Raw genomic sequence first — 23369 nt, 5'->3', positions numbered from 1 at the left:
CTACAATTTATTTTTATTTTACTGAGATTTTTTTTCCTAAATGATTATGCAAATTCTGAATATTTTATGTTGTCCAAAGTAATGAAACCACTTTAGAACAAGGATTGTGCTATTTGTTATTTTAATTATTATTACTTAATTAGTTTAACTTAGAAATGTGAAAGAGAATTGTAATGATGTGAAATTTCTTAATATGGCTCTTGTATCTATTTCTTATAACTCCCACCCAATCATTGAACAAAGTCAACCAAATAAGGCGTCGAGTACTCTAACTGGGGGACTGATCAGCATTGCCATGTCTGTGGCAGCCTGTGAGACTCAGAGATAGAATGCACTCCACGGGAGTGACTTTGTTTGTCTGTTTGGTTTTGGTGGCTGTAAGAATGAGGCATCACAGAAACAGGGAGAGAGAATTCCCAGGACCATCAAGAATAAAGAGCCCAACAGCAGAGCATGTTCATTTGAGATGCCTGCAAAGGTAGAAGAGGCCATGCCAGGTGGAGACAAGAAGCATCAAAGCAAAGGAGCCACAGAGAGATAAGAGACCCAAGAGACTGTGAGATAGAGGCAGTGAAGAAACTTCACAGACTACAGACCACAGCAGAGGCCAAGGGACTATGTGACTGAGAGGCTGAGTACCAGAAACAAATGTGGTTGTTGGCCTAGAGGTGTTGCCATGGACCAAAGACTGTCTCCTTACTGTTTTCTCACCCTGCCTGTGGTAACCTGTTAATGGCCAGATAATAAGCCCCATAGTTTTAAGAATTGTCTGTGAGTTGTGTGTAGTTAATGCAATGGATTATGGGGCCCAGAAAAAAAGTAGAGTATTAATGGTGTCAGGATAGGGTAAAAGAAGAATGGAGGGTGGAGGCATGCCTGACATGCCTAACATCGCAATGGGTCTGGTGCTGGTGTGGAATCAGATTCTTTTTCTCCCTACTGAAGCTACGGAGGTCCGATGTGGTCTCCTCCAGATTAATTTTAACATATATATGAATTAAGACCTTTCTAATGCAAATTCTGTCTCAGGAAATCTGGAGAGAACCAAAGGTGCTGAATCTATAAACATTTTCCAGGGGATGCAGAGCTCCTGCTGATGTATTGGATCTGGGGACTAAGAACATCTGTCATAGTTGAGTACAAAGCCTTAAGTAGAGTTGAAAATGGAAACCAGATGATGAGGAATATAGGGACCGGTGCTATTGGTCATTCAATAGTTGGAGTTTAAAGCCCTGAAACAGAGTACTGTAAGGCAAAGTCTGCACATTGTGTTTAATTTAGACATTCAAGGGTCTGACTAGAAAGTTTTCTATCAATTGTGATTGAAATGGGCTAAATATAACCTTAGGATAGTAATATTTCCCTGGAATAATAAATAATTCTTTTAATCCCAGGATTCTTAATTTTCTATTGTTGTATGCAAAATAACACGTTCTGATAAACATAAAATGTATATCCAAATGTATTGGATCTGGGGACTAAGAACATCAGAACCCAGCCTTTTGCTCTTAATGTGTAATAATCAGTGGATCAAGTTCTCCAATTAGGCCATCCCCAAATTTCTATTGTGCCTAATACTTTAAAAGGCCTTCTAGCATTCTAAAGTCTCTTAGTTTTATACATCCAGATACTATTAATGCAAAGAAATCTTAAATTCTCACATAAAAAACCAGGGTGAAGCCTTGTGAGGACTTTTAGTATCTTCTAAACCTATCAGCGTTCATTGGATTCCCCCCCAACCCCCCAACCAAGTCGCTTCTAATATACCATCTTTTGCTTTCCTGAGTACATTTTCCATTCCATTCACAATAAAGAAAAAAGGATGAACTGTATTGTGCAGGACTAAATGAGCTGACTATTGAGAGCTAATGTTTGTCTTCAGTTTATTGGCCTGAGAATCTACATTAGAAGCATGTGTTGTTCCCTGTGGGTGGGGGGAGGGGGGGAGGCTTAAGCGCAACCAGGACCACCTGTGGCTTGATGTTTTCTTGAGTTGTTCTGGGTACCAAAGGATCTGGGGATGCCACCCTGAAGGGTGTCCAACCAAAGTGAGGTAGAGAGGTTATTCTTTCATGCAGATACCTGAGCCATGGATGTTTGCACCTTGAGATAAAAACTCAATCAGATGCCACTCTCTTTCTCTTTCTCTTTCTCTTACTCCCTCTCCCTCCCTTCTTCCTTCTCATTCTCTCAGACACTCCTTCCAGCTCCCCGTGGGGCATAAAAAGTGGAGAATGACATGCTTTACAACAGCGGAAGCACTCTGTCAAGTACATTTTTAAGCCTGTACTGTTTCGTTTTGTTTTTCAAATCATTTTATTGGAAACTCATACAACTCTTATCACGATCCATACATACATCCATTGTATAAAGCACATTTGTTACCCTCATCATTCTCAAAACATTTGCTCTCCATGTAAGTTCCTGGCATCAGCTCATTTTCCCCACTCCCTCCCCACCCCTCCCTCATGAACCCTTGATACTTTATAATTTTTTTGTCATATCATACACTGTCAGACATCTCCCTTCACCCACTTTTCTGTTGTCCTTCCCCCAGGGAAGAGGTTATATGTAGATCCTTGTAATCGGTTCCCCCTTTCTACCCCACCTTCCCTATCCCATTACCCTCCAGGTATCACCACTCTCACCACTGGTCCTGAAGGGATCATTTATCCTGGATTCCCTGTATTTCAAGTTCCTCTCTATACCAATGTACATCCTCTGGTCTAGCCAGATTTGTAAGGTAAAACTGGGATCATGATAGTGGGGAAGGAAGCATTTAGGAACTAGTGGGAAATTGTAGGTTTCATCATTGCTACGCTGCACCCTGAGCCTGTATTAAGTTTTAATGGCATGAGTCCTGTTCATTTTAATCAGAGTTATATCCTTTAAATTCATCTCAGAACCCAGTCTTTTTCTCTTGATGTGTAACGATCAGTGTATCAAGCTCTCAAATTAGACCATCCCCAAATTTCTATTGTGGCTTTTGGTCACCATGATCCCTATGATTCTCTTACTCTTGTTAGTCATATTAGCAAATATCTTTATACTTCCTGTTTGACTACAAGATATTTGAAGACAATGTGCTACTCATCTTTGTCATACCTGGAGACAAATTTGAACATGCATAAGAATCTCTTGGAATGCTGTTTAAACCACACGTCATTAAGCACCACCCCCTCCCAAGACATAGGGATTCAACTGTTCTATCCGAAGCCTCAAAACCTACATTTGTACAATGATATTTGATGGCAATTCTGGACCACACTGTGAATAGGACTATCATGGGACCCTGTTCTACAGCTCCATCAGAACCCTAACTCTATCAATAATATTATGATACAGCCATTGCTGAGCTGAAATAAAATTGAAGGATAGTATGAACTATACATGTTATGTCAGAGCCTAATTATATTGTGAAATTAAATTGTAAAAGAAATTAAAATGAAAGATAGTAATCTGAAAAAAATAAACTGGTGATGTTTGCATCTCTTCATAAAGTCTCACTGAATCACAATTATAAGTGCAGAGACGGTGTATTGCTACTAAAATATGACACATTCAGCTGCCACCTGTGATGTGGATTTCTGAAGTAGTGAACTATTCTTGATAAAATAGAAAATGAAACAAGTACATATAGCATCAATACAGATTGTAGTTGTTATTAAAGCATGTAAAAATATTTTGTGTTTCGGAAACTCAAAGTCAATCTGTAGACAATTGGACATCCCCTCACAGAAGGGTCAAAAGGAAGGGATGAGCCAGCCAGGTTGCACGGATGAAACACACAACATTCCTCTAGTTCTTTAATGTCCCCCATCCACCCACCCCACACACACTATCAAGACCCCAGTTCTACCTTACAAATCAGGCTAGATTAGAGCAATCCACTGGTCTAGATAAGAGCCCTCAACACACAGAATCCAAGACAGATAAGTCCCTCGGGACTAATAATGAAAGTAGTGGTATCATGAGGGTAGGGGAAAGGTGGGGGGAGAAAGGCGGAACTGATTGCAATGATAGATCTATAACAACCCCACCACCACCACCAGGTTGACAAACAACCAAAACATGGGTGAAGGGAGAGAGTGGATAGTGTAATATATGAAAATAATAATAATGTATAATTATTAAGGGTTCATGAGGGCTGAAAAGTAGTAGAGGGATGTGGGGGAAAGAAAAGCCCAAGTAGAAAGGGCTCAAGAAGAAAGAAAATGTTTTGAAAAGGATGATAACAACATATGTACAAATGTGCTTGACACAATGGATGCATGGTTTATTATAAGAGCTTTAAGAGGGCCCAATAAAAGTCTAACATATATATACACACATATATAGTATGTATATCTAAGGGGTACCCCCACAAAAATGGAATTTTTTCAAAGCTGTGTATTTAAATTTTTTTAACAAAACAACCTTTTCACCTTCAAAATATTCTCCATTACAATTAATACATTTGTCAAATCTGTGATTCCATTCTTGGAAACCTTTTTCAAATTCATCTCTTTGGATGGCTGACAACACCTCCCACATTTTTTCTTCACCTTGTCTATGTCATTAAATTGCTGTCCTATCATGCTTCTCTTAATTCATGGAAACAAAAAGAAATTGCACAGAGTGAGGTCAGATGAGTACAGTGCTTGGGTGAAGAGAGGTATGCTGTTCTTTTGCCAAAAACTGGCATGCTGGGATGGCTACATCAGCAAATGCATTGTCGTGGTGGCCAAACCAGTCCCCTGTCTGCCACTGTGTTAGCCACAAATCAAGCTTTTTTGTGTTGTACACTGTTATGCAATTTTTTCAGAACCTCTAAACATAAAGCTTGATTAAGTCTGACCTGGTAGAATGAACTCTAAATGCACTACCCCCTCACATTAAAACAAAAAAAAAAACATGAAAAGGGGGTAATTCTATGCTTATATACTTATAAACATGTTTTGAATTCACATGAATTATAGATAAAATCTATTTGTTGTTTGGGAATGTCAAGTGCATTGTGCACCATAACCATTATGTGTACAACAATAACAATACTGTGCAGGTCTCCACACATTTACTACCAGTAGTGCACCCCCATCATTATGGAATATTGAACCTGTTCTTTTTGGTGTTGTTACTTGCTATTGAGTCAGTTCTAACTCTAGCAACTCTACGCACAACAGAACAAAACACTCTTCGGCGGCGGTTCTGTGCCATTCTCACAATTGTTGATATGTTTGAACCCATTGTTGCAGTCACTGTCTAGATCCATCTCCGTTTTCGGTGATCTTCTACTTTCTCAAGCATGATGCCCTTTTTCAGAGGCCGATCTTTCGGTCAAAACACCTGCAATGCAGGCTCACCATATTTCCTTCAAAGGATGCTTCCTGGTTGAACTTCTAAGACAAATTTATTTGTTCTTCTGGCAGTCTGTGGCACTTTTAATATTCTTAGCCAACACCATAATTGAAAATGCATGAATTCTTCTTTGATTTTCTTATTCATTGTCCATCTTTCACACACATATAAAATACTCCCATGTTCTTCAAGTGAAACCCTTGCTCTTCAACACTTTCAAGAGAGTTTGTGCAGCAGTTTTGCCCGATAAAATGCACTGACCTTCATGTATAGAGTGCTGAAGTTCTGAGTGGTTGTGTGACATCGTCCGACTTTTTAAAAGGTGCAAACATCTGAATCGATACTCTGCCAAAGGATGGCTCCCATGAGCAGAAGTCACCTCTGTCTCACCCACTAAAGTTGCTCACCCACCTGTGACCAAACCTTGCTCCCATGGTGATAATCTATTTATCTACTGGGTTCCATAATCTGTCACAATGGCCACACAGAAGGCACAGACAACAGTCTAGACTGGGGTTTATTAGGGAAGCTAGCATACACGCTGGGATGTGATCTGCATGTTCAGCAGTTCAAACCCACCAGCAGCTTTGGGGGGAGAGAGACTGGGCTTTCTAGTCCAGTAAACACTTAGAGTCTCCATGGCAGTGAGTTTTTGTTTTGCTTTGTTTTTTGACAGTCATGCCACCAAATAGGTCTCTCTCTGATCCTCCGCCTGTCAGACACCTGGCCCCTTAGCCTCCCTGCCCTGCTGGTGCATGTTTTACAAAGTTCTTTTAGCACTGACACATGCTCCAAAGACATCCCACTCTGTGTGCCAACCTCCTGATTGAGGCTTTTCATGACTGATGCAACTTCAGGGACTAGTGATTGCACAATCAGTAGGTCATATGAAATGCTGCCAGTCCACCAGTTGTGAACCAGAAATAAGATGACAAGCCCTATAAAATACACAGAGCAAGCTCCTTTTGCCAGAAAACCCATGTATATAAATTGGATGGACGTCACATGGACAAAAATTCCCCTTAGAACTGATTGGCCAATTCTATCAGATTCCCATCATGGGTTTGGTTACAGCTAAACCTTGTATCATTTCTAACTGACAAACCACTGGGAGTCAACAATATATGATCTCTGAATAAGAACCATGACAGTTATACTTGCAAATTACATCATACTACTGACATCCACGCCAATGAAAATGCACTAGTCCTGCTTGCATTTTAAATTTTATGAGAGGGAAGAAAGCAAAAACACACCCAAACCACTGCCATTACGTTGATTCCAACTGCTGGCAAGCCTATACAGGATGGCCGAAACCGTGAATGGCTTCATTTTTCTTACTGGAACAGCTTCATCTCTCTCCTGTGGAGAGAAGCTTGGAGCCATCGTATAATATATGCATATACACCCAACGCATAGGATCAAACAAGGAGGAAATGTTTACAGAAATACAGTACTCATTGAAGAAACTGGTCATGTGCCTGTAACTAGTCTTTAGAAGTACCGCCCTTGACCGCTCATTCCACAGTCCTTTATCTCCACATACATCTCAACTGGTCACGGCTCTTTGCTACATGCAAGGAGTCTCCAAGCGATCCTGAAGACACATTAGGGTGAAAACAATCTTCTCAACACTATTATAGTTTCACCACTGGAAACTTTTCCTTCAGAGAAATCCCTTGGATGATCAGTCACCCAATGAAAAGAAATGTGGCATCCTACGGTTATGGTGATGGAATTGCTGAAGTACTGGAAAGATACTGGTTTTGAATCAATTCTTTTTTTAATTAATCATTTTAGTGGGGGGCTCTTATAAATCATAACAATCCACAAGTCAATTGCATTAAGCACACTTGTACAAATAATGCCATCAACATTTCCCAAACAATTTCTTTCTACTTGAGTCCTTGGTATCAGCTCTTCTTTTTTACCATCCCTCCTCCACCCTCCCACCCTCATGAATCCTAGTTCAATTATACATTATTGCTGTTATTTTGTGTCTTGCACTGTCCATTGTCTCCTTTCACCAACCTTTCTGCTATTTGTTCCAGGGAGTGGGGGGCTACATATCCAACCTTGTAATGGGTTCCTGCTTTTTCTCTCCCTTACCCTTTTGATAGGACTACTCCCACTAGTGTTCCTGAGGGTTTTATCTGTCCTGAATTCTATGTGTCTAGCGCTCTTATCTGTTCCAATGTATATACTCTGGTCTAGCTGCATTAGTAAGGTAGAATTGAATCATGGTAGTGGGGGAAGGAAGCATTCATGAACTGGAGGAATGATGTGTGTTTTGATGGTGCAATACTGCACCCTGGGTGAACCATCCCTTCCTTGTTACACCTCTGTGGGGGAAGTCCAATCATCTACAAATGGACTTTGGGTCTCCAACCGGGCTCTTTCACATCAATATAATTGTTTGTTGTCAATCTTTTCATACCTGATACCTGCTCCTGTCCATTCCTCCTGATCACACAGGCTGATGTGCTTCCTCCATGTGGGGTCTTCTGCTTCTCTGCTAGATGGGTGCTTGTTTAATTTCAAGCCTTTACGACTCCAGACGCTACATCGTTTGATAGCCATGCACCATTCACTCTCGTCACTACCTTTGTTTATGCACCCATTTTGTCTTCAGTGATTGTATCGGGAAGGTTAGTAAGTGCCAGGTTATTTTTTTTTAAGTGTTCTTGTGTTAAGGGAGGCCTTGAGTAGAGGTCCAAATTCTGTCTGGTATCTTAATGCTTAACATATAAATATATGTACATTGATCTCTAACCCTTTCATAATAAATTAATATATTTACAGATATATCTATATATACCTCTATAAATAGCTTTTGCCTCTACTTCTTTCCTCTATTTCAGCGGTTCTCAACCTGTGGGTCATGACCCCTTTGGGGGTCGAACGACCCTTTCACAAGAGTTTCTTGATTCACAGAGGTAGCAATATTACAGTTATGAAATTGTAACAAAAATAATGCTATGGCTGGGAGTCACCACAACATGAGGAACTGTATTAAAGGGTCCCGGCATTAGGAAGGCTGAGAACTACTGCTCTGTTTCCTTTCACCTTCCTCCTACCCTACTATCATGCTCACCCTCCATTCGGCTCTCAGTAATTCCGCTCAGATACAATGCACTTGATCAAACCCCAACAGGCATTCTACACCCTCCTCACCATCAATTTTAGATCTCTTGTTGTTCCCTTATCCCTGTGTTTGTTGGTTCCCCTCTCCCCCTCTCCACCCCCTCCTCTCCCCTGTCCCTCCAGAACCGCCAGTCTCATTGTTTTCTCCTTGGGATTATTTGTCCTGTGTACCTTATATAGATATACATAGTCCAAAAGAAAAAGTAAATCAAATAAGCAAACCCAATAGATAGTTGCAGGTCTGTCTGCTGACCGGTATGCATGTTTTCCAATCAAGTCTGATGAAGTGCCAAGCCCTGGACCCTGAATGAGAAGTCTATTTTCAGGATACCTTGGGTACTGGGTTACTTTGCTTCCTCTGCTTTTCTGTTGTGTTCCCTTCGCATTTCACCCCACTGTGCATGGGGCAGCATGGGCACACTTTCCACACAGTGTCTCCAGTGCTGTCCCCTGTAGCACAATGGATCAATGAGGGAATGCCATGTCTTGTGGTGGGGTCTGCTCTAGGGTCTTCTCTGCGTATTGGCTGCTGTGAGCAGGGATGTCATCCCCGGGTGGGCCATGATGAGGTCAATTCTCTTAGTTTGCTCCAATGTGTTCTGGACAGACCCATTCTCTCCCCCAGGCTATAGCTTCAGTCTATCCTCTGTGTTCCCTGTTCTAGGGGTGGGGGTGGGGGGGCAGCTCAGCTTGGGCCCAGCTCAGTCATGCTCTTTGTTAGTTCTCTGCTCCATGCCAGTATATTGCCACAAAGCTTGGCACTCTGGTATGCGCCTTTCTCTCACTTTCCTGTGGAGACATAAACACTACCCTCTCTGTGGATGTATTAGTACTCTCTTCCCCCATCACCCTTCTTGTGTTTGTTTGTTTGCCCCACCCCCCCTCTTTCCCTCTCCTTTTTATTTGGCTGCCATATGTATGTCTGAGTTGGGTGAGACACCAAAGTGCCTGGACCTCAGCCTGGGATTTATGCATTAAGTAGCTTATTCTCTATGCCCATTATACTTTTTGAGCTTACCTCAGTGGACTCATGCTGTTCTGTTTGCTTAGCTAACTTTGCTTAGCGTAATTTCCTCAAACTCTTCCCTTTAGACATATGCTCCATGCGTTCACTGTGGCTTTTTAGGGCTGCATAGTACTCCATTGTGTGTAGATTTAGATTTAGATTGTTTCCAGGTTTTCGTGATTGTGAACTGTGCTGTGATGAACATTGGAGTTCTGATGTCTGTTTTAGGTCTGTTTCTTACTTCTTCTGGGTATAAACCCAGTAAGGGGATTGCTGGACCATATGGTATCTCAATTTCCATTTGTTTTAGCTATTGCCAGATTGATTTTCATAGTGGCTGGATGTATCTACAGGTCCACAGCCAAGGATGAAAGTTCCTATCTCACCACATCCTCTCTAGATCTTGCTGCTTTTGGATTTTTTGAATTGGGCTCTCTCTGAGGGTGTTGGGTGGTATCTCATAGTTGTTGTTTTTTTTGTAATCATTTTTATTGGTGGCTCATACAACTCTTACAACAATCCATACATACATCCATTGTGCTAAGCACTTTTGTATATTTGTTTCCCTCATAATTCTCAAAACACTTTCTTTCTACTTGAGCCCTTGGTATCAGCTCCTCATTTTTCCCCTTCTTCCCCACTCCTCTATGAACCCTTGATAATTTATAAATTATTATTATTTTGTCATATCTTATACCATCCAAAATCTCCCTTCACCCACTTTTCTGCTGTCCGTCCCCCAGGGAGGAGGTTATATGTAGATCCTTGTAATCTGTGCCTCCTTTATCCCTCACCTTCCCTCCACCCTCCCAGTATCAGCACTTTCAGATGGTGCCTGGCTATCTAAAGAAATAGCATCTGGGGTCTTAAATGCTTGAAGATAAACAGGCGGCCAGCTAGTTGAAAAACAACAAAGCCTACATGGAAGAATCACACCAGCCTATCCCGACATGATTACTGAAGGCAAAGCGGGTGCAAAAGCAAATGTGGTGAAGAAAGCTGATGGTGCCCAGCTATCTAAAGATATAGAATCTGGTGTCCTTTAGGCTGGAAGATAAACAAGTGGTCATCTAACTGAGAAACAACAAAGCCCACATGGAAAAAGCACACAAGCTTGTGAGATCAAAAAGTGTTAAAGGGATCTGGTATCAGGCATAAAAGACAAAAAAAAAATCATAGCATTGTGAATGAGGGGGAGTGCAGATTGGGGTCCCAGGGCCCATCTGTGAGAAATTGGACATCCCCTGCAGAAGGACTGAGGGGAGGAGACGAGCCAGTCAGGGTGCAGCGTAGCAACGGTGAAACATACAATTTTCCTCTAGTTCTTGAATGCTTCCTCCCCCCACTATCATGATCCCAATTCTACCTCATAGTTGTTTTAATTTGTATTTCCCTTCTGACTAATGATAGGAAACATTTTCTCATGATTTTATTGGCCATCCGGATTTCTGCTCTTGTGAAACTTCTGTTCAGGTCTTTTTCCCACTTCATCAGTGGGCATTTTGTTTGTTTGTTTCTTGTTGTAGACTATCAGAGTATTGTATATTTTATTAATTAGCCCTTTGTCTGGTGTGTCATTGTTAAAGATGTCTTCCCAGTCTGTGGGCTCTCTTATTACTCTCGTGGCGAAGTCTTTCGATAGGCACAGGGGTTTTATCTTCCATATAAGGTTTTGAATCCTTTCTGAAGCATGGTGGGTTAGAATAGAATCACCACATTGGGTTATAATCCTTTATGGAAGCAACCTGACACACCATGAAGCAGCTGGGGTTAGAACCATGCACTTTTCAGTTCACAGCAAAGTCGTAGCCACAGTGCCAGTGGGACTCCGTTGGAAGAGCAGCAAACCAAACTCACTGCCATTGCATCTCTTCTGACTCATCGCAACCCTGGAGGACAGGATATAACCACCCTGTGGTTTCCTGAAACTAGGCTCTTTAGGACAGTAGCAGGCCTTGCCAATCTCTAGAGGAGCAGCAGCTGATTTCAAACTGTCGACCTTGTGGTCAGCATCCCAATGCCTTTGCACGCCTGGCAGTGGTTGAATAATGATGTCCTTTGCTAAATTGTAAATACCCGCAGGGAGATAAGCCTTTCCAAATGGAGCGAATTGCTTCATCTTCATGATGAAGGATGGTTTTTGCAGATGGAAGGGAGAAAGCATCTGTGAGGTCTTGTCTAGAGGATACATAAAGAAAAGGTTTTCAGGGGATTGCTTGTGAGTCGAACTGCACTGAGCATTAGAGTAGATACAGGAGACACTAGGTTGCATAAAGGGCAAGGCCGGGGAAAATGGTAAACCTGTAGGTGTAAGACTTCAGTTTCACTATTTCACGTCTTACTTACCCAACATACCTTTCCTCTTCTTCAGAGAGAGAGAATGCAGCTACTTTTACCCCAGTCTCCTCAAGGAGTCCTGGTGGCTTAGTGGGTTAGAAGTTTGAAACCACTAGTCGCCTCTAGGTGCAAAGATGAGAGGCTTTCTAGTCCCACAAAGAGCTGCAGCCAGAAAAACTCACACGGGCAGCTCGACCCTCACCAGGAGTCAGACCTGCCTTGATGGCAAGGAGTTTGGTTTAATTTTCCTCAAGGAGGCCTCAGCATTAACTTGCTTATAATTTTGAATACATGCACACAGGGATAGATAATTACCTACGCATGCCCCCGTGACTCCCAAGGTTCTTGTCTAGCAGTCATCAAGATGTCAAATAGCACATTGCATTTGGTGGAGCTGCTGCGTGAGACAGTTTTAGAGTGTTGAAAAGCAAGGATTTACTTTGAGGACTAAGATGTGCCTGACCCAAGCCATGGTATGTTCAATCATCTCACATGCTCGTGAAAGTTGGACACCGAATAAGGAAGATTGGAGAAAAAGCTATGGCATTGAAATGTAGTGCTTAATATACTTCCCTGGCAGGGGAGATACCATGATCACGAAGGTGGTTTTCTCAGGGCGAGGCTGATCCATTGCACTCCGGACATGTTGACCACTGCCATTTCCCCAAATGTGGGAAACTCGACTGCATCATTTGTGGTCGTGAGGGGACTGCGCTTGCGCTCTCCCCTTAAGAAAAAAAAGAGAGAGAGAGAAATGTAGTGCTTGAGAAGAATATTGAAAACACCACAGACTGCCTCCAAAACAAATAAGTCCATCATAGAAGAAGCACAGTCAGAATGTCCCTTAGAAGTAAGGACAGCAAGGCTTCATCTCACATACTTTGGACATGTGATCAGGAGAGACCAGTCACTAGGAAAGGACACCATGCTTGGTAAAGTAGAGCAGCTTCAGGGGAAAAAAAAAAAAAAGATTTTCAATGACATGGATTGACACAGTGACTGACCCGATGGGGTCAAACATAACAATTATAAGGCTGGCAGGGGACTGGGCAGTGTTTGATGGTGTTGTGTCTACCAGGGGCAGCAAGAGTCAGGGCCAGCTGAACTGGCACCTAACAATAAAAGCAGCAGCCACCCTTCCCGAGCTTCCACTGGGTTCCATCGGGCCATCAGCCTCAGACGAACCTAGCCAACTCTGGGTGGGTCGAGTCCCAGCGTTCACCCAGTGCCCTGAAGTTGCACACATGTGCAGGAGCGACGGGAAGCCCCAGATCAAAGGGAGTTGAGGGAGCCTCGCCGGGGCTGCAGGAACATAGTGTCATTTACCCAAACCATCTGCGAGTGACATAAATACCAGCCGCTTAGAACACCTGCACCCAGTGACTCAGCATCCAGTGGGGAAGCCAGCATGGGGTTGAAATTAAAGAAAACAAAACCCTCCCGGAATGGAGCAAAACAAACCCTCACAGCTTGGCACCAGCTGCCCTGGGGGAAAAAAGTGAGGAAGAAAATGAGTTGGCCATTTTTAGTCCGCTTCCAGCCGGTGGGATCCGCCAGCTGGAAGTGTCAGACGTTTGTGTTGGGGGTGGCACTGATGCTGGGTGTTCCCATGTCTCTGGCGTCTGAAAGGAGGAGGGTTTAAAAAAGAAGGAGAAATAGGAAGCCTCCAGCCATGCTTTCAGAGTTCTTGATGGCCAAAAACAGAGCAGCCGCTGCCGAAGTAAACACCCAGCATGTTGTTTCTGACCTCGCAGGCGGGGAGGAAGAGATGCCCTGTTGCTATCGTTCGGTGAGAGGGAGCAGGTGCGGGCTTCGTGTGTGCCGTGGTCTAGGCGTCCCTGTTGGGCCACTTCCTCTAAACTGTGAACACAGATGTTTATTTAGACACGATCTTTCAAACCCGATCAGAAAGTCACCCGGCGACCCTGCAAAAAAAAAAAAAAAAAGCAAAAGAAAGAAAGGCAGCCCCACAAATTTTCGATCCAACTCTACCTCTGATAGACCGAGAAAACTCCCAGGGCCTGCCTGTGACTAGCCTAATGAGACAGTTTCTGGAATTTCAATTACCCTGGAGGACCTACTGTTTATAGCATTGACCTTGTGTTTTCTTTGGTGGAGAGGAGGCCTGTGATCAACGGCAGCAGCACTACTTTTGCCTTGTCTGCCAGATGAATAACTGCGGCGCTTTTTTGGCGTCGGAAGTGACCAGGTGGTCCCTCTGGCCTGGTTTCCATGGCCAGCTTTTCATTGCCCTCTGGGAATTTTAACCCTCCTGCTTTCCAACCATTTGGATCATCCTATCTCACATTGTTCGGCCTTTTCGCTCAGCAAAAAGTTGCAAAATGTCAGGCTATAGGGATATAAAATCTCAATTAACCCCTAACCCGACGTCAGGGCCTGTGGCTTGAGTTATTCCTTACACCTAATCACGTTCCCATTAGCATGTTGTCCAAAAACAAAACAAAATAAAACCACTGTGTTTGATCAGGCTGAAACTGCTGCTAAGTGACAGTGAACACCTCCTTCCTTGTATCGCTGCAAACACGGACAGTGCGACCATTCAGACAGGTTGCTAAACCCTGGGCCGTGGAACTTATTTCCGACGAGGGCCTCCCTGTGTCTCTTTAAGCAGCACTTGGTGCAAGCACCCCTTGATGCAGAGGTGGTCATTCGGGAGACTGGCAGAACTGACGACATGGCACAAAGCCCCGAGGACAACTCCCACCGAGGACTCGGGAAGCTTTCCCCCCTCCTGCTGCAAATATAATTAGTTTATGTTAGCTGGAAAAGGTCAGAGGTTGTCGGAGCGTCGCCCGGTCTTTGTTTTTAGGCAAGATAGTGGAAGAATTGCCTGATGCTCAGCTCTGCAGGTGTTGCCAGGAGCTCATTTGGGCTCGGCAGCCTGCAGGGAAAGCTGATTTCCTCTGGAACACCGTGGCATGGCCGATGACAGAGCCTATTTGCTGGGACACGAGTGATTACGCACTCATCCCCTGGGCACAATAGCTCTTCCATTCTGCCCTCACCCCATTTTCACACACTGCAGGCACCGCGCCCCCTCCGGTGCCTTTCTGATGAGAACGGTGGATGTTGGAGCTGAGAACCAACTTGGTGGAGCCGATGAGGGAACTTCTAAGGGGCTAGGAAGTTGACCGAGGGGAAGAGAAGTTCTTTGAGCAGTTCATTGAAAATAAAGGACGCACACACACATTAAAAGATATTCTACAACGAGGAAGAGGTTTACTGTAAAAGGCAGCTAGGGTGGGGCAAGGGGAGGGGATGCAAAGTGAGCGCATGAAGAGTGAGAAAGGGCATCCTCCTTCACAGGTAGGTTTACTTCCAAATGAGCCCAGGCTTCTCCCATGCTCGTCATTGGCGTTGGTTTTGCTTACCTCTCTGAATAAATACGAATGCGTTGCAAGGAGATGCTTAGCCAAACTGTGTACAGACATTCCACTGAGACAATCTGTGCATTTACCTTTAAAAGTACTCCCCTTTTAGCTGGGAAGAAGTTCTTCAACTGATGTATGTTATATATGTATACGTATACAGGGAGGCTTCAAAAACTTCATGGGGAAAAAAGATAATGGAATATTTCCCCCAATTTTTCCCTGGCCTGTGTATATAGAGATACATTTTACACATATGTATGTATGGACATGCGCCCACATATCCTCAAGGAGCCCCGGCAGTGCCCTCTGGCACGCATTGGGGTCCTAACTGCAAGGTTGTTCAAAGCACCCATTGCTCCAGAGAAGAAAGCTGAGGCTCTCTGCTGTGCCTGGAAAGATTGACAGCCTCAGGAATGCGCCGCGTCACAAGTGACTCAATGGCAAAGGGTTTGGTTTCAGTTTGGTATATAACACGAGCACACATATAATTATGTACACACACATTGGAGGGCTTTCAACTGGTTCCATCATGACCAATGCAGCAAAATTGACCTGAATTTGTAAAAACTGAGAGATACCTGGAAAAGGAAATATATATATATATGTTTAAGTCCTGGGATGAGAGACTTAAAGGATATTGTGAGTCCTTTAGGAACCCTGTACGGTTATTGTCAGAACTACAGATACATTTCAAAGCATAAAGGTGGATGTGCCATCTCTAAACCTGCACATCTCTTTTAAGCTGTGCGCCTCAGACAATGCAGTTGCTTTGCAATTCACACAGTGTCTTTATTTTCTAAGAGGAAGAGAAAGTTGCTAGCAGAGTATGAGCCACATTTTTCCCATTCTAGTTATTGTTCCACTATAACAAACTTCCCAAATGTGGACCTTTCTGCTGTTACTATATTAGCCAAGACTACCCAGGAAAAACTTGTCCAAAGTCCTGATTAAATAGGTAGGTAGATAGATCTAGATCCAAATAATTTTGTCATATTATCTCTTATTGTTCAGACCTATCTCTCAGGAAAAGTTGCAACATGTCAGCCTATTGGGATGTAAACATCTCATCTAACTTCTAACCTTACTTCAGTGCCTGTGACTTAAGTTATTCCTTATACCTACCGGGGTCCTATTATGTAGCTAGAGCTAGAGGGATATAGTGTCATCTTGTCAGCAAATAGATTTTAATTCATGAATATATCATGTTATTCCTCTCACCTGCTCGTGAGGAAACAAAACAAAGGGATTCTAGAGTTGGGCAATCCTGGATTTTCTGGTAATGGGTTGTGTGTAAACATGGGCAAGACATTTGATTATTTGCATCGATTATTTTTTTCAATCTATGTAATGAGGATAATAGTGCCTTAATATAATTCATGCTCAAATGAGCTAAGGATTGAATAGTGTTATGTTTTTAGAGAGTTACCCTTCATATCTTAGTGCACCACTGAATTGTGGTAAATCTGGATGAATTTTGCTTTTTATCTTTTTATAAATCCCAATTTCTGGCGACTAAGGCTGAAGTCATCTTTATAAAGGAAACCTCAACCTTGGGAGAGCTCATTAAACTCTTCACAGGGATACTGAAGGGTTGGACTTAAATTGTCTTACCGCTGAACAAAGGGAACCCTAGTGGCAGGGTGTTTACATATTGAGCTGTGATCTGCAAGATGAGCAGTTTGAAACCACCAGTTACTCAGGGGGAAGATGGTACTTTCCACTCCCATAAAGAGGTACCGTCTCAGCACCGACAGGAGTAGTTCTAATCTGTCCTATAGGGTCACTGTGAGGTGGCATTGACTTGATGGCAGTAAGTTTGAGATTTCTTAACCTTAGACTGATTCACATAATAAGACCTGCACTCTTTCTCCCCCCCCCCTTTTTTAAAGATTATTTTATTAGGGGCTCATACGACTCTTATCACAATCCATACATATATCAATTGTGTAAAGCACATCTGTACATTCATTGTTCTCATCATTCTCAAGACATCAAAACATGTCTTTATTTTATTTGGAATTTCTGCAAAGGCCCTGAAGTTATTTACTTCCCTGAATTCTCTTTGGCCTTTGTATGAATATCTCAGATGGTGGGAGTTATATTAATACTTTTACACATATAATTGAGCTGGTGAGATAAATACTGAAGGCAGCACCTGAGTTATTTTTATCTTGGCTGCTAACCCACTTCATGTGATTAATGTAGAAAGGCTTAGGGATTGGTGGTGGCATTTAAGAGAATAAGGAACAGAGTCTTCTTTGATGCTTTAGGAAGCTGTATCTTTAATGTGTTTTCACACCTGTCTTCAGGGGTGTACACACCTGCACCTGAAGAAATAGTGACCAAGGGGAGTGAGTCGGGAATCTTATGAGCTCTGATGGAAAGGGTTTTAAATCCCTTTATCCCAACAAAGTCAAATAATTATATCCAAAGAATAGTTAAAAAAGAGAAAAGAAGAGAGAGAAGGGCTAAATTGAAAAAGGAAAGATGGGAAGACTCAGAGGGCTCAGTGGGCTATGTCCCTCCCCAAGAGGGATAAATGCAACTACACCAAAACTCCAAAAAAGGACCATGTGCATTTTAGGAGTGAAAAAAATTATAATAATAAATCAACAAAAACCCAACCTTTGTGAAAGTCTAATGTCTACTCAGTTCTTATTGCACTGTAGGGTTAGTTATTTAAAACCACAACAACAAAAGAAAAAAAATGACTGACCTTAATATTTCATTGCTTATTTGGATTCAGTCAGTTATAAAGCAACACACAACTATTGAGATGTAAAATGATAAATGTTAGAGGTCATCAGTGAGTACCTTAAGGGCTTGGATAAGAAAGAAGACTGGGATAAAGGATTCCTGATCTGAGCCTCAAAAGATGGTTATGATGTAAGATCGGGGTAGGAAAGATACATGGGAAGGATGGGAAGGGCATGGCAGTGGTGCTCAACAACCATATGGTGGTTGACTGATCCATGAATAGTACCAGTCTTTGCTTTCCCTGTTTCCAAACTCTTTTTCCTGTTACAATTGTGCCTTCTCTCTCTAACACTTTCTTTGACTAATTGTTAGTAAATATGATTTCAGTGGTTTAAAAAATATAACAGAAAATCCTTGAATATGTTTTCTTTCCACTTTTATTTTTCAACCAATGGTATGGGGAAATGACCTGGATTAGCTTGCTTAGTAGATGAGATGCAAATTTATTCCAGTTTTCCCACCTGAGGACTAGCTGTCAGTCAGCATTTGACAATGGATAGAGCTTAACAAAGAACAGTGGGAGCCCCCTAGCCCTATAACGCTGAGTGCAATGTTTTCATAACATTTAATTAAAATGTATATATTAATATATATTGATAATTATGAAAGTAAAGAATAAAAACAAAAAAACATTTTTCCTGAAATTAAAATTCAGGCATGATAGGGCTAGTCTATCTTCAGTAAACTGTGGGTTCAAGAATGGGCTCATTTAATTTTATCAGAATCTCAGGCATCAAAGAACAAAAAACGATATCATTGTGTGCTCACCTCCCTGATATTATCACTGAAGACAAATGGGTGCATAAGCAAATGTGGTAAAGAAAGCTGATGGTGCCTGGCTATCAAAAGATATAGTGTCTGTGATCTTAAAGGCTTGAAGGTAAACAAACAGCCATCTGGCTCAGAAGCAACAAATCCCACATGGAAGAAGCACACCAGTCTGCGTAATCTCAAGGTGTCAACGGGAGGAGGTATCAGGCATCATCAGAACAAAAAATCATATCATTGTGAATGAAGTGGGGAGTATGGAGTGGAGACCCTTACAGAAGGGTTGCGGGAAAGAGACAAGCCAGGAGGAGTGCAGTGTAGCAACAGTGAAACATAAATTTCCTCTAGTTCCTAAATGCTTCCTTCCCTCTTCCCCCACCCCACTATCATGATCCCTATTCTACCTTACAAATCTGCCTAGACCAGAGGATGTACACTGGTACGGATAGGAACTGGAAACACAGGGAATGCAGGACTGATGACCCCTTCAGGACCAGTGGTAACAGTGGCAATACCAAAGGGTGGAGGGAGGGTGAGGTGGAAAGGGGGAACTGATTATAAGGATCTACATATAACTTCCTCCCTGGAGGTCGGACAACATAAAAGTGGGTGAAGGGAGATGTCAGATAGTGTAAGATATGATAAAATCATAATTTATAAATTCTCAAGGGTCACGAGGGAGTAGAGGAGCTGGGAAGGAGGGGAGGAAATGAGGAGCTGATGCCAGGGGCTTACATGGAGACCAAATGTTTTGAGAATGATGAGGGCAATGAATGTACAAATGTGCTGTGCACGATTGATGTGTGTGTGAATTGTGATAAGAGTTGTATGATCCCCTAAAAAATGATTTTAAAGAATACTCAGGATACCCACATCTCAAAAAAAGTGCTATATGCAAAAAACTGATGCAGTATCTAAATTAATAAATAAGGAAGTATCAGTAATAAAAAAGAATCTCCTTGCTAACTTACAAACTGAAAAACTAAAATGGGTTATCATATTTTTGCCAAGGAGTTTATATGATTTGTTTTGGAACATTATTATGTCAATCATTAACTGTTAAATGTGCTATGCTCTAAATGGTCCATTTATTAATACAGATGCCTATTTTTGGACAGATGCTTCTAGCTTCTGTCTTATATATGTTTGAAAAACATATTTTGGATAGGAGCAGGCATTAGTAAGAAGAGGAAGGGGGTTTGTGCAGTCATGTGTGTTCAGGCAAGTGTACATAGAATTGAGAAAAATAACACCTTTAGTTCACTACCAATTAAAATAGTTTTCTTGAAAGTCAAAAACTGAGGGAAAATATCATACTTTCTCGATTCTTCCAACTACATGTTATAAGTAATCACATTGTATGAAAATAAAAAGTACTGGATATTTTGTTCAGAAAAGTAATCCAGATTTATTGGCTTAAAAATTTTCATTATGAAAACTTTTAAATATTTCATCATTCATATACTACTCAAATGATTTTTTAAAATAATAAAGTATGTCTACCAATCAGATTATTAAAGAGAATATAACAAGTAACTTGGAAGGACTTAACCCAAAGTTTTGTTGTTATCCACCATTGAGTTGATTCTGACTCATACCAATCCTGTAGAATAGGGTAGAAGTGCTTCATAGCATTCCCAGGAGCAAATCACCAGATCCTTTGTCCTGTGAGGTGATGGGTGAATTTGAACCATCAACCCTTTCCCTAGCAGTCAACTGAATTTGTGTCACCAAGGTTCATTTTCAATGCTTAACCCTATGCACAATCCCATTGACCTTTGCCTTGTCTTTGCGGTTAACCACCAACCTGTACTTTGTATTTATTCATGATTTATCTTTAACATTTGTTCTTACGACTATCAAAGATTTAGCTTCAACCAAAACTAATTCTTGTCCATGGTACCATATTCCTAACTTCATAAACATTACACACACACGTATCAGATCCCTAGTGGCATTGCAGTTATGTATTAGACTGCTAACCACAAGACCATCAGTTCAAAACCGCCAGTCACCTCTTGGGAGAAAGAGAAGACTTTCTACTTTCATATAGTTATAGCCTCGTAAACCCACAAGGGCCATTCTACTCTGTCCTACAGTGCCATTGAGTCCGAATCAATTCAGTAGCCATGAGTAGAGTATATGTATGTATATTTCCAACTTCATACAATCTCATACACACCCACACAAATATGCATATACACTGTCACCTCAAAATTGACAGGTAACTAGTAAATGTTGGACTACTAATCATAGGGACAACGGTTCAAATTCCCTGGTGGCTCTGCAGATGAAAAAAGTGAGGCTATTTGCTTTTATGAATTTCACAAAGCCTTGGAAACACTCGATGGGGTTTCTTTGAGTGGATTAATGCCTCAATGATAGTGGGTATAAATATATTTTCCACCACCTCAGCAAAAAGAAACATCCTTTCGGAAAAGCTCTAGGTAGGTCAATATCCACAGTGTATTCACAGCCTCTGCAGAAATGATTTTGAGCTTGGATGAGAGCAATCAAAGATACATGAGTAAAAATACTTGACCACAACAGAAATCACTGAACCATATATGGACAATAGATGAGGGAATACACCTGCGCTGCACGGTAGCTCTAAATTATGTTGTGGGTGTCACAAGGACTACAGCTATGAATATGATATTAAGTTATTCACTGTGCCTGACAACCCAGCAGCAGCAAAGTATGCGTTCTTTTCATGCACGCACAGATCATTCTCCACAATGAACACATTTTAGACCACCAAGCAAAGCACAATAACATCTGAAACACAGAAGCAATACAAAGCATTTTCCCTGATTAGGACACTATAAAGTAAAGAAATCAGTAAGAGAAAGAGCAAGGGGAAAAAATTGAATACATGAAAATTGAATAATAACATTCTAAAATCCCACTGGGCAATAGAAGACCTCAATTGAAGAAAGTTTTAAAAATCCTAAAACCCAATGATACTAAGAACATAACATACCTAAACATATGACTCACAGCAAGAGCAGTGCCCAGAGGCAAGTTCATGGCCATAAATGCACACCCCACAAAAGAAAGGACCAAAATCAGTACATTAACTGGGCAGCTTTGGCAAAGACAGAGAAAGCGGCAAAGGAAACCCATGGTCACCAGAAAATGCATATAACGGGATTAGACGAGAAACAATTGAAACGGCGGGGGGGAGGGGGGGGAGGAAGAAAAACAATAAGAGGAATCAATAAGACCAAAAGTTGGCTCTTTGAAACTCAATAAAGCCAGCAAACCTTTGGTAAAATGTACAAAGAAAAACACAAAGCAGTGAATAATTCAAATAAGAAATGGCATGGATGACATTACAACACAACCAAGTGAAATTAAAAGGATCAAAGCAGAGCACAATGAAAAATTATACTCAAATAAATTTGGAAACCTAAGGTAATGAACAAATTCCAGAACTACACTATGTACCTTAAGTAATACAAGCTGAGGTAGAAAAATGGAACAGGCCAATAACAAAATACGTTATTGAAGAGGTAATTGTTTTACAATCCAAAGAAGGAAAATCCTTGACTTACAAAGCATTGCTGCAGAATTCTACTAACTATTCCAAGAAGAGCTCATACCCATAATACTAAAACTATTTCCAGGCATAGAAAATGATCCAATATTCCTACTGATATAAAATCCATGCAGACAACACACACACACACACACATAACAGATCAATATCCTTCATGAACATAGTGCAAGAACTCTCAACAAAATTCTAGACAATAGAATTCAACAACCTATCACAAAATAAAAAGTACATTACGACCAAGTGGGATTTATACCAGGGATGCAAAGAAGGTTCAACCTCAGAAAAGCAATCAGCATAATCAATCATGTAAGTAAAATAAAATATTGTAACATTGTGGGAATGAAACCAGTATCATGGAACTCTTTTTGTACAAAGCATTTAATAGGAAACTAATTTGCTCTATAAGCTGTCATCTAAAACACAATGTACATACACATATACATGAAGGAGGACTGTCCCTCCATATATGATCCCCATAGGAGCAATATCAGCATCGCCTGTTAGGAATGTAACAACTTAAAGAGTCCATAATAAGAATTCTTGGGTATGGAATTCAGTAATCTGTGTGTTAGTATGTTCTGTAAATGATTCTGGTATACATGAAAGTTTGGGAACCACTAATCTACACTTGTACTTAAAAATAGGACACATTTCTTTCCACGATCCATGAACGCATGCGTGACATGGTCCTTTCTTGTCCCTCATGCGAACCTAATACCATCTTCAACTTTATATTTTTTTTATTTATCAACATTCTAAGTGATTTCTTTCTCTCAGCATCTGTTGCCTCTGCTAGAATGTTCTTTGGCTACAATGTTCTTTGGAACAATGGCTAATTGTTCTCATAATTACAGCAACCCCCAAAGGGCATCTTCTCAGAACCCTGCCTACCCTAAATTAATCGCTTCTTTAAGTCAAACACCACTACTATGTTTTTATTTCTTTCAACTTTCCTATCATCATCTAAAAATAACATTGACTTATATATTCATTTAGACAGAAATTAAGATAATTTATTTTCTGTTCAACATCCCTAGAATGTATACACTGTGTGAGAAGGTTTGCT

The 23369-nt window shown here is 41.4% G+C and overlaps 1 non-coding gene across 1 annotated transcript; it reads left to right on the top strand.

Moving 5' to 3' along the window:
• Positions 1 to 12389: 12389 nt before the first annotated feature.
• LOC142423735 (U1 spliceosomal RNA) lies at positions 12390 to 12554 on the top strand. Its single transcript, XR_012779333.1, has one exon. It is a non-coding gene; the product is annotated as a U1 spliceosomal RNA (small nuclear RNA).
• The last annotated feature ends 10815 nt before the right edge of the window (positions 12555 to 23369 follow it).

The sequence above is a fragment of the Tenrec ecaudatus genome, chromosome 12 (genome assembly GCF_050624435.1).
Source record: "Tenrec ecaudatus isolate mTenEca1 chromosome 12, mTenEca1.hap1, whole genome shotgun sequence".
NCBI lineage: Eukaryota > Metazoa > Chordata > Mammalia > Afrosoricida > Tenrecidae > Tenrec > Tenrec ecaudatus.
Note: the sequence above shows the minus strand (reverse complement) of the source record. Positions and strands in the feature narration are given on the sequence as shown.